Genomic DNA, 9,745 nt, shown 5'->3' on the forward strand with positions numbered 1-9,745 from the left:
CATTTTTGACATGCTGTGTGCAAGCATTTGTAAATAAGACAAAAATGATCCAGAATTTTGTTATTGCATAACCTTGTGTGTATAGAAAATGTAAGCATTATAGAAACATGTAAAATTACTGCATTTTGTGCAAAAACAACATGAATTGTATTAACTGTATAGCCACTGAAGACTGATGTTGTGTTCACTGTGTTTAGAGTTTTGAAAATGTGACTACAGATTGGACAAAAGGATATTAGCAATCATAAAAACTAAAAATCATTTAGTTTTTTGTAGCAGCTAAGACACAAAAAGTGGTCCTTATAGCACAATTTCGGAAACAACTAACCCATGTAGCCTATCTATTGCCCAGGTGTGCTAAACCTTAAGCACATTCACTGCCTTACATTCATTTAGAAATTCTAAAACACACTTTTTGCAAAACTTTAAACACAGTTATTCACATAAGACACAGCATTCAAAACTGAAAACCATGTGTTTCTTTTAGAATACACTGCCACCACAACTGCTACACTCACCTACCAAAATTCATACCCAGTTCTCACACGTTACAACACTTCCAGCTAATTTTTAGACTTTATAGCCTAATCCCTATAAAGAGGCCACAAGTTGCAAATCTTGGTGTGCACATCACTGGAGTTCAATAAGTAAAGTAATAATAAAAGTTACAGTAATAAGTAAAGAGAACACATCCTTTCTGTTCTTACCGCTGAGCAGGTGGTGATCCAGACAGAGAAGGCCGTCCTTCTTACCAAGACAATAGAGGACACAAGGATCAGGGCCACATGGGACTGAGAGCATCCGTAGCAACCATACAATTCCTGCCATATTGCAATTAGCTTATTATCTTTCCAATTACCTGAATCCCCCCCCCCCCCCCCAAAAAAATAAATAAATAAAGTGATACTTAATGTAAGAGGTAAGGAAGTTTCTGAGGTGTGAATACTCCACTAAATTTCCTCAGGGCCATTATTACAATACAACACCTCTTTAATTAACAATGTAATCAGGTAATGCAACTTGCCACAACACATATTAGTCTTTCGATATATAAAACAAAACATCCTGTCTGTCACACCCTTCCAGTGGCTAGTCTTATAATTATGCTCAGCCAGGTCTTCTACCAGAGTATTTTTGAAATTCCTATGATTGTGCTGTTATGAATAGAAATTGCTGTAGTCATTCCTGGGATCTGTTGGTGTAACTCCATCTTAGGGGATCACAGCCTCAAGTGGAACAACCTTCCACAGTCATTCCATTTATTCTTTAAGTCCCCAGGGTTCTTTTCCAACTTCCCATGCCCCATCCTTTAGATTTTCAATAACTGTGATCTTCTATTCTATATATTGCAGGTGTTGTTGTCCACAGTTTGACCACTAATTTGATGCCTGGTTGGTTAGCCACCGCATGTGTCCAGAAGACTGTTGACTACTTTAGCCACGTGTTCACCATCAGTGTTCTCCACCTCAATTATTCCAGGTGAGAAGCAGCGCTTTAATCTCTCTGCCTTTTCTCCTTCAACCATCTGCAGTAATGTGATCTTGGGAAGAAGCCTGTTGCTTGCAGTGTCGACTGGTGAAATCTTAGCATGATCCTTGCCTATTTCTTTACTGTAACACAGTGCATAACGATGTCAAGCTCTTGTCCAGGACGGAGCTGTGCTAAAAGAATGTCCTCATGCACAGGACCAATCTTACAGTTTTTGACGACTGCTAACATGCGTTTCCCAATACTTGTGATACATTGTCAAAACTCTAAACACAGCAACACATGGACCTCACACAAATAGCCAAATATTGTGTTCAAAAGCGCATTTTCTTAACTAAATAACAACTCTGCATTTCAACCCACAAACAAAGTTTTCTCTTTATACACCACCTTTGTTAAAACACAGCAAACCTGGCTCAGTATCCAATCATTCTTTCAAACACTAGCACAGATTCTCTATTCGAGATGAACATAGTCAATCACTGCACAACCACTGTAAAAAAAACTAACATTTGATGGCAATACAGAAACAGTATTACATGTAATATTTTACTCTCTCCAAGCAAACAACAGACATTTTACAGTAACATCTGTTGTTTTCTTAGTCAGCTCATTTTTACTGTAATCCGCTTCATTTGGACATTTTTGGCAGCATACTGTCTACACAATGAGTGATATTTACTGTTAGGTACTATATGGAATGTAGATTACATTACCCAAAAAAATATACAAAAAAAGCCACACAAGGGGGAAAAAAACAGAATACAAAACTGAACAGTCTTGTTATGTGTAATGTAAGTGGTCTTTAGCAGTTGGCCAAATGTTTACATCCTCATCACATCTGGGATGTCATGCCATGCACCTGGGATAGAAAAGCTTGGTATGCCTTATTCACCCCTGGCAGTATTCAGCTGAAATGTCTCTGCAGCCGGGATTTATTGCATCCAGGAGGGACATTTGGTCATGGGGCCAATGATCATACACCTTCCACCTCCAGACTGAAAAAAGTTCTTTAGTAGGGTTGAGGAAAGGAGAGTAGGGCGGGAGGAAAAGGGACATCACTCTTGGATGGTCTATAAACCCGTTTGTGATGTCATTCTCATGTCAGAATGCTACACTGTCACATCACAAATGTCCTCGTGTTTCCCCCACCTGTTCCATTTCTGCTTCTGGAACCAGTTGTTGGTAGATTTCATTCAAAAACGAAAGAAGGAGGTCACTGATATGGGGACCAATCTGGCATTTGTGAAGGACCTAACCAGCACTTGAGATTACAGGACAAATTGTTATATTTGCTCCTCTCTGACCTGGTACATTACTGTACTTCATTTTATTTCATTGATCTGTATATGTGCAAAAAATATGTATTACAGTAATAGCTTTTCAGCTGCCTTTGTTTTTGCAGAACTTTGCATTTTATAGGCCTACAGTGTTACGCCTCGCCGCCGCTCTCGGCGGTGACGCGTTGTTTTAAACGTGGTGAGGACTCAAACGCGACCCGATAAAACAAACGGCAAAAAACAGCCAAATGAAACCTCCGCAAATGCGGGAAAAAATGAAAACAAAAACCCCAGAGGGAAACAACAGAAAGACAACACGGAGAAGCTCGACGTGTGTAAAGACCAGGTAAGTAAAACAAACAAAAAACACGCGGAAAGAAATACAACGCGTCCAAAAAAGAAAAATGGGAAAAAACGAAAAGTACACGGAGGCAAACTCGACGTGTCAGAGGGGAAGGGAAAAAATGAGAAACAAAAGAGGAAGCTATGGTAACAAGACCAATAGCTTCTACCTGGTTACCTGCCAGTCTGTTAACCAGAACACTGGAGAACAAACCAACAAAGAACAAAGAGGGAAAAGACAGAAGGAAACAAAAAACAACCTGAGAACACTCAGGGTAGAAACAGGAGAACTGGAGAAACGAGAGGTAGTCCGGAGACGAGAGAAAACTGGCTTGGGCTGTGTGTGCATAGAACAACAAACAACTTCAGCAATGAGTTGCTGAAGTCGCTTGTCTTAAATAGGCTGTAGAACAGGTGCAACCTATCGGGCTTGATTGCCCCTGGTTACAGCTCGCGGGCTCCGCCTAGTGGCAGCAGGAGTCACGTGCCTGGGTCGAACCCTGACAGAACCCCCCCCTCTGGGCCCGAGTCCCCGCGGGCCCAGGGCCACAGCCCTGTCGCGATAAAAGGAGGTGATCAGGGAACGATCCAGGATGCGCGCCCTGGGGACCCAAGACCGCTCTTCAGGCCCATAACCCTCCCAATCCACCAGAAACTGGTCCCGCCCCCTAACCCGACGGACGTCCAAAAGACGTCGCACAGTGTAAACCGGACCCCCACCAACCATACGCGGCGCAGGAGGAGCCGGGGCGGGAGAAGAACCACACAAGTACGGACGGAGGTGGGACACGTGGAACACCGGGTGGACACGCAAGGACGGAGGGAGAACCAGACGGTAGGTAACCGGGTTGATGCGACGGTCTATCTTAAAAATGGACCTAGGAAGCGAGGAGCCAGTTTCTTAGTACCACCCCGAACCGGTAAGTTTCCAGCCGCCAACCACACACGCTGCCCAGGACGGAAGGACAGCGCAGGGAGACGGTGCTTGTTGGCGCTGCGGCAATAGGCGGAGGAGGCCTTCAACAAGGCCGAGCGGGCCCTTGACCATGCCTTGCGGCAGCGCCGAAACTGAGCCCTAGCGGAAGGCACAGCCACGGCTTGTTCGTGGTCTGCAAACAGCGGAGGGGCGTATCCGAACAAGCACTCGAAGGGTGACATGCCCAGAGCCGAATGCCACAGCGTGTTGTGGGCGTACTCGGCCCACAACAAGTGGTCAGCCCAGGACGCAGGGTTAGAGGAAGCCAGGCACCTGAGGGTCTGCTCCAGGTCCTGGTTTACGCGCTCGGTCTGGCCATTAGACTGGGGATGGAAACCCGAAGACAGGCTAGCGGAGGCGCCGAGAAGGGACAGGAACGCCTTCCAAAAGCTGCTGGCGAACTGGGGCCCTCTATCGGACACCACGTCCTGAGGGAACCCGTAATTGCGGACAACATGGATGAGCAAGAGAGACGCGGTCTCCCGGGCGGAGGGCAGTTTGGGCAGGCCGATAAACTTACTAAACTTGGAAAACCTGTCCACGACCACGAGAATGGTGGTAAGTCCTTTAGAGGACGGAAGCCCGGTGACGAAGTCAAGGGAGATATGAGACCACGGTCTGGAGGGTGTGGGTAACGGGTGCAACAACCCCCTAGGCTTGTTGCGTGGCGCCTTACTTCGGTTACACACCTCGCAGGAGGCTACAAAGTCGCGGATCTCCTGATCCATAGCTGGCCACCAAAACCTTCGTCTTATGAGCTCGGCGGTCCGCCTAGCGCCAGGGTGCGCTGCGTAACGTTCAGTGTGTCCCCACAAGAGGACCTTGCGCCGGACGGTCGAGGGGACGTACAGACAGCCAGGAGGAACACTACTAGGCCCGGGTTCATTGGCGAGTTCGTCCTGCACGGTTTTTTCTATACCCCACCTGATGGGTGCCACTACAACCCCCGGGGGAAGCACGGTTTCCGGGGAACTGTCAACATGAGGAGGTTCCCACTGCCGAGACAAAGCGTCGGGCTTAGTGTTTTTAGAACCCGGACGATATGACAACGTGAAATTGAAACGGCTAAAAAACAGGGCCCACCTAGCCTGTCTGGCGTTGAGACGCTTGGCCTGCTGGAGGTACGTCAGGTTCTTATGGTCAGACCAGACCAGAAAAGGGTGACGAGCTCCCTCCAGCCAGTGCCGCCACTCCTCTAAGGCCATTTTAACGGCCAGGAGTTCTTTGTCCCCTACGTCATACCGCCTTTCCGTGGGGGTGAACCGGTGCGAAAAGTAGGCGCAGGGGTACAGCTTAGGCGGTTTCCCGACTCTCTGAGAGAGAACCGCCCCAACGCCCAAATCAGAGGCATCAGTTTCAACAATGAAAGGGAGTTCGGGGTCCGGAACCCGCAACACCGGAGCACTGGTAAAAAGACCCTTAAGCGTCTCGAACGCCTTCTGGGCTTCAGGGGTCCACGTGAATTTCCCCAACTTCTTACTAGTAAGGGCAGAGAGCGGAGCAGCAAGGGAACCAAAATTTCTGATAAACCGTCTATAGAAGTTTGCAAAACCCAGAAAGCGTTGAACCAAACGAACGGACGTGGGCACGGGCCACTGAGTAACGGCTTTGATTTTGGCGGGGTCCATAGCCAGGTGACCCTTAGCGACTATGAACCCCAAGAAGGCCACCTCGGAGACGTGGAACAATGATTTCTCCAGCTTAACGTAGAGGTGATTCTCTAATAACAACTGGAGAACGCGGCGAACATGTTGCTGATGCTCGGTGATGGTACAGCTATATATCAGGATGTCGTCGAGATAAACATAGGCGTATTCATCCAGAGCCTCCCTAAGAACACCATTAACGAACCTCTGAAAAGCCGCGGGTGCGTTCATGAGTCCAAACGGCATGACTAAATATTCGTAATGACCAGAGGGAGTATTGAAGGCGGTTTTCCACTCGTCGCCTTCTCTGACTCTCAACAGATTATACGCGCTCCTGAGATCTAACTTAGTATAAACCGTTGCCCGTTGAAGGGCCTCGAAGGCGGAAGACATAAGAGGCAAAGGGTGACGGTCTTTGATGGTGATCTTGTTAAGTCCCCTGTAGTCGATACAAGGACGGAGACCCCCATCTTTTTTTCCTACAAAGAAGAAACCTGCACCAGCGGGAGAGGTAGAGGGACGGATAGTACCCGCAACGAGCGCTTCCTGAATGTATGTTTCCATAGCCTTGCGTTCAGGTAGTGCCAAAGAAAATAAACGCCCCCTAGGAGGAGTAGTGCCAGGTAAGAGATTGATAGCTATGTCGCAGGCCCTATGCGGGGGTAGGGAACCCGCCTTGCGTTTGCTAAATACTTCTTTTAAGTCGTGGTAAACAGCAGGGACTTTTTCTAAACCTGCTATTTCCTCTGGTCTCTCCCCTGGTTTACTGCAGCGTGGCACCAAGCATGATTGTTCGCATACTTTACTCCATCGGTTGATAGAAAGGTTGAGCCAGTCAACATCAGGGTTGTGGCGTTGAAGCCAGGGAAACCCCAAAATCAGCTGCAGTTTAGGAGCAGCGATGACATAAGGGGTGAGTGTTTCGTGATGGTTCCCTATAGTAACCGTTAGAGGAACAGTCTGGTGGGTAACATCACCTGAAGTGAGCATCTTGCCGTCTACGGCGGACACTGAGAGAGGCTTCTCTAAGGGAACCAGAGGTATGGAGAGGGAAGCTACGAGGTTGGAGTCGATGAAATTACCAGTGGCCCCTGAGTCAACGAGAGCCACCACCCGGTGTTCGTCAGAACCCCTCCACTACGTGGGGCATAAGACCGCAGTTGGGGACGTAAGGGCCATGACCCGTCGGTGCAACCCCATTAACTTGCCGAGTCTGCCCTTTTCCCTGAAGTTCGGGGCATTCGGCGATTCTATGGCCAGCCCGACCGCAATAGAGACACTTGCCCTCCCGTAAGCGGGTTTGTCTTTCCTGGGGAGAGAGGCGAGTGTGTCCTAACTGCATGGGCTGTTCTGCTGCTTCACTGTCCCCTTGGGTAGTCTTAAGTACGGGAGAAACTGGTTTAACACTGGACGGTGCGAACAAACGGCGATGTTTACGATCCCGTAGCCGATTATCCAACCTAACTGTGAGTTCTATGGCGTCGTCTAACCCGCTGGGTGGCTCTCTGAGGGACAGTTCGTCCTTTATCTCTTCACTTAGACCTTCTATGTATATAGCCCCTAATGCTTCTGTACCCCAGTCGCTCTCTGCCGCCAGAGTGCGGAACTCTAATGAGTATTCTGCCACAGTCGATCTACCCTGTCGCAAACGTAACAGTTTTGACGCGACAATACCTCCAGAAGCCGGGTGAAAAAACGTATGCCGCATAGCCCTAGAAAACCGTTCAAAAGAGGAACAGAGTTCGGGTTGATTCTCCCACACGGGTGTAGCCCACCGCAGTGCTTTCCCTGAAAGCAACGCCATCACATAAGCCACTTTAGCACACTCTGTGGGAAAACGGGATGGTTGCTGCTCAAAAATCAGAGAGCACTGTAATAAAAACCCCCTACACTCATTGGGATCACCACTATAACGTGCCGGAGCGGGCAATGCAGGTTCCGAACGGGAATCGGCAAGCAACCCCCCAGCTCCGGAGAAAACTGGAGGACTGGCAGCTGTCACGGGCGGATCTGGTTTTTGAACCGCGAGAGAGATAGCCTGGAGCTGGGTGAGTATTTCCCGAAGTGATTGCTCGTGCCTGCCGATAGCTTGCCCTTGCATAGCGAGGGCATTCCGCACCTCGTCAGCAGACGGGTCAGCTGAGTCCATAAAAGGCTGAAGTTGTTCTGTTACGCCTCGCCGCCGCTCTCGGCGGTGACGCGTTGGTTTAAACGTGGTGAGGACTCAAACGCGACCCGATAAAACAAACGGCTAAAAACAGCCAAATGAAACCTCCGCGAATGCGGGAAAAAATGAAAACAAAAACCCCAGAGGGAAACAACAGAAAGACAACACGGAGAAGCTCGACGTGTGTAAAGACCAGGTAAGTAAAACAAACAAAAAACACGCGGAAAGAAATACAACGCGTCCAAAAAAGAAAAATGGGAAAAAACGAAAAGTACACGGAGGCAAACTCGACGTGTCAGAGGGGAAGGGAAAAAATAAGAAACAAAAGAGGAAGCTATGGTAACAAGACCAATAGCTTCTACCTGGTTACCTGCCAGTCTGTTAACCAGAACACTGGAGAACAAACCAACAAAGAACAAAGAGGGAAAAGACAGAAGGAAACAAAAAACAACCTGAGAACACTCAGGGTAGAAACAGGAGAACTGGAGAAACGAGAGGTAGTCCGGAGACGAGAGAAAACTGGCTTGGGCTGTGTGTGCATAGAACAACAAACAACTTCAGCAATGAGTTGCTGAAGTCGCTTGTCTTAAATAGGCTGTAGAACAGGTGCAACCTATCGGGCTTGATTGCCCCTGGTTACAGCTCGCGGGCTCCGCCTAGTGGCAGCAGGAGTCACGTGCCTGGGTCGAACCCTGACATACAGTATTTAAGGTTTTGAACCTTAGGTTTTCATTTTTGACATGCTGTGTGCAAGCAATTGTAAATAAGGTAAAAACGATCCAGAATTTTGTTATTGGATAACCTTGTGTGTATAGAAAATTTAAGCATTATAAAAACATGTAAAATGACTGCATTTTGTGCAAAAACAACATGAATTGAACTAATTGTATAGCTACTGAAGACTGATGTTGTGTTCACTGTGTTTAAAGTTTTGAAAATGTGACTACAGATTGGACAAACGCATGTTAGCAGTCGTCAAAGACTGTAACATCAGCAAACACATCTGCCTGGTTGCCAATAGGTGCCCATGTAATGTCTTGAATACACCATGTGATTCAGGTACAGTTCTTTTGGATCTGATGAGTCTTTGGAAGCCCTGGCATTCCTTGTTCATTTCATCTTAAACTGAAGCTGAATAGTGTCAATTTCTGTGCCTTACTCATCTTCATTAATTCTGTACTCAAAAAGACGAGGATCAGCTTTGATGGGTATCAAACCAAGTCTATGTGCTAAAACTTCATCTTGAATTATAGATGTATTATTGTAAACGAAAACCTTTTCAACTGCTATAGTCGGAACTTCAGCAAGCAATATCCGTCTAAAAGCATTAGCAATAGCAGCATCTATTCCCACCATGTCCCACCATATGAACAATGTCAATCCTAAATTTCTTTTTGAATGTTTTGAGGTTCCATGTGTGATTATAACCAGGGTAAATTCCTGGAAAATCTGTAGGATGAAAATTTTTTTAACCCAAATTCACCCAAAATTACTCTATCACGAATCTCATCCACGTTGCTCATTGAACGCCACCATCTTTACTTCTCTTTGTGCTATCACTACAGTTCCAATCTTTAAATCTAGACTTAAGGCTCACCTGTTTAGTCTTTAGTCAAGCCTTTAGTCAGGGTTGCCAACTCTCACGCATTGAGCGTGAGACACACGCATTTGACCGTTTTCACATGCTCTCACGCCACACTTCCGATATCTCACGCCGGAAAAAATCACATATATGATTCAATGAGTTACTAGTTTGCTCTGGCGCCAACCACTGATCGACAGATCACGATATAACACTTAATTTGTGTCCATTTCATGTTCACCACCCCCCCCCCCCACACCCCCC

The 9,745-nt window shown here is 47.1% G+C and overlaps 1 pseudogene; it reads right to left on the reverse strand.

Annotated features, from left to right (window-relative positions):
- Nucleotides 1-1,396: 1,396 nt before the first annotated feature.
- On the reverse strand, nucleotides 1,397-9,422 carry LOC143508665 (DNA-directed RNA polymerases I and III subunit RPAC1 pseudogene; annotated as a pseudogene).
- Between the last annotated feature and the right edge of the window lie 323 nt (nucleotides 9,423-9,745).

This window comes from Brachyhypopomus gauderio, chromosome 2 (genome assembly GCF_052324685.1).
Source record: "Brachyhypopomus gauderio isolate BG-103 chromosome 2, BGAUD_0.2, whole genome shotgun sequence".
NCBI classification, from domain to species: Eukaryota; Metazoa; Chordata; class Actinopteri; order Gymnotiformes; family Hypopomidae; genus Brachyhypopomus; species Brachyhypopomus gauderio.